Here is a 2745-nt window from a genome sequence, read left to right on the forward strand (position 1 = left end):
CTTAATCTTTGCCATTCTGACAGGGGTTAGGTGGTATCTCATTGTGGTTTTTATCTGCATCTCCCTTATGATGAGGGATGTTAAGCATTTCCTCATATGCTTTTTTGGCTGTTCGTATGTCTTCCTTAGAGAGATTTTTGTTCAGCTCATTTTCCCATCTTTTAATCAGGTTAATCATTTTTTTTCGCATAAGGCACTTGAGTTCCCTATGTATTCTGGTTATCAGTCCCTTGTCTGAGGCATATTTGACAAAAAATATTTTCCATTCTGAGGGTTGTCGGTTCACACTTGTTACTGTGTCCTTTGCTGTGCAGAAACTTCTTAGTCTAATATAGTCCCACTTGTCTATTTTAGGGATTATTGCCTGTGCTTTGGGAGTCTTATTTAAGAAGTCTTTACCTACTCCAATGTCTCCCAGAGTTTCCCCAGCATTTTCCACCAGTAGTTTTATTCATTGTAATCTTTTGAAACCACTGTTGTGGTGGATCATAGTGTCTGACAATACAAGTAACTGTGCCCCTAAAACATATCTGTACTAAGAAAGGCAACCTGGGTACAATCATTGTATGTATTATCTTTATTTTTTCAACGAACTTGGAAAAGTAGACAGGTAATGGTCTTTGTACTTAAATCCAGATACTTAAATTTAGAAATGTGATTTCTCAAAGCAGCCAAGAATAAATAGAATCATAATTTCCTCCCTATCAATCAAACTGTTCATTCGGCTTCACTGCAATAATTTGTTGAAAAGTTGCTTTATCAAAGCTACCAATGCTGTGCTTTTGGAGAAGGCGCAGAATAACTTCACACCAACTTTCCTTAACACAAAATACCAAACTTGGTTTTAATAAAGAGTCACTATCAGTACAATTTGTATTATTTTAGTGTCTACAAATTATTATAATTTATGTTTTAAACATATATTTTCTCAAGGAAAAATATGGTTTTCTAACTTTTGTAGCATTTATTTATTTATTTTGAGAGCGAGAGACCGAGAGGTACCCCAATAAGGACCCCCATACTGGAATCTGCTCTCAGTGCCAGCTGGCCAGGATCACTGGTACACTTGCATGCTACACTTACCCAAGCAGGTCCCCAGACAAAAACCCAAGATCTTTCCCCATTCTTACTCCTGTATCACTCCCTGGCCCCATTCAGTCACTTTAGAAACACAAGATCCTCCAAGTTGTGATAAACTATAGAAGTTATCCCATTGAAACTTGCATTCACTCTAGGACTTCATTCTATAGAATCCCTGTTTGCTTTAAAACTTATATGAAGGGGGGCCAGCAGGTGGCATGGTGGTTAAGGTGCTGGACTCCTGCATGGCTGACCACGGTTCAAGTCCCGGACATGGTGGCTTGCTTTTTCACTTTTCTCTTGCTCTCTCTTTCTCTGTCTCTTTGGTCAAAGTAAAAAATAATAACAAATAAAACCAAATAAATAATTTTTTTAAATTATCTGGAGGAGACCTAGGGAGACATTGGTCAAAGGATACCTAAGTTCAGTGACAGGTGGAAGAATTCAATAGATGGAATAATTCAGTAGATCTACTGTACAACCTGATGGCTACAGTTAGTAACAATGTGTTGTTTTCTTGAAAATTGCTAATATAGTAGATTTTAAATGTTCTTACCACAAAATGAAAGTATGAAAAAAAGTATGTGAATAAATGCATTTACTAAATTAGATCAATTTAGCTCTTCCATAATGTATGAATATTTCAAAGCAACATGTTGTCAAAGATAAACATGTGCAATTTTTATTTGTTGATTAAAATAAATACAAAAGGAAATACAGATCCCCCGGGTTGATTTTTCTATTCAATCTGGGCACGCCCTACTATTAATAATACAATTTAAGCTGGCATAAATCAGGCCACTCTGTTGGTTCAAATGGAGCAAAAATCAATGTGAATATCTAAGACTAATTCGCACAACAATTGCCAGTCAGATTCCCCCAAACCTTTACTTTGTATTTATATTATTGGACCAACACACAAAGCTGTATGTGTGTACGCAGTAAATTTTATCTCGATATAACTTGTCAAAATCTTTTGAACACTGTCCTTCCTTCCAGAATATTAGTTATCTCTTTAGCATTGTGTGATTTATCTTATTATTGTTATCAAACAATTCCCATTCATTAATATTTCATTTTTGAACTAAGACAATGTTTTCGGTCCAATGGTCAGCCTAAGGTTATTCTAACATCTTATGTTTTATTCTCACAAAGGCAGTCAAGCAATACTTATTAAAACTTTAAACAGTTTGAAAACTCATTTGGTTCTCAAACATTCACTTTTCATTAATCTTACAAAGGGATTGCTTGCTTGGTAAGGCCTCGCTTTCTTTTTGACTAATATACTCTTTCTCTTCTAATTCATGAGATTCTTAGACTAAGACAACAAACCATTCCTTGAAGGAAATAAATGTAGTTTCACCTAAAAGGAGGAAACTAGATTCTCATATCTCTAATAGGAAACAACAAAAAGAAAATCAGTCACCATAATTAGAGAAATTTTACTTGTTCTATTGTCTGCAGATTCCTGACTAATTCATATTGGCATAGTTCTTTTTCTTAAGTCCTTTGGAACTTCAATTGTTTCTGTGGACCTCTCCTGGGATTATTTTTAATGCTTATAAGAAACTTTTAAAAATAATGGGAAAACATTTTAAACTAATTAGTATCTTTCTTCGGTTAGTGTTGTGCTTTCAAAGTTTTCCCATAATACTTTCAGAAACA

This window comes from Tupaia chinensis, unplaced genomic scaffold (assembly GCF_000334495.1).
Source record: "Tupaia chinensis unplaced genomic scaffold, TupChi_1.0 Scaffold000173_1, whole genome shotgun sequence".
In the NCBI taxonomy this organism is placed as follows: Eukaryota; Metazoa; Chordata; class Mammalia; order Scandentia; family Tupaiidae; genus Tupaia; species Tupaia belangeri.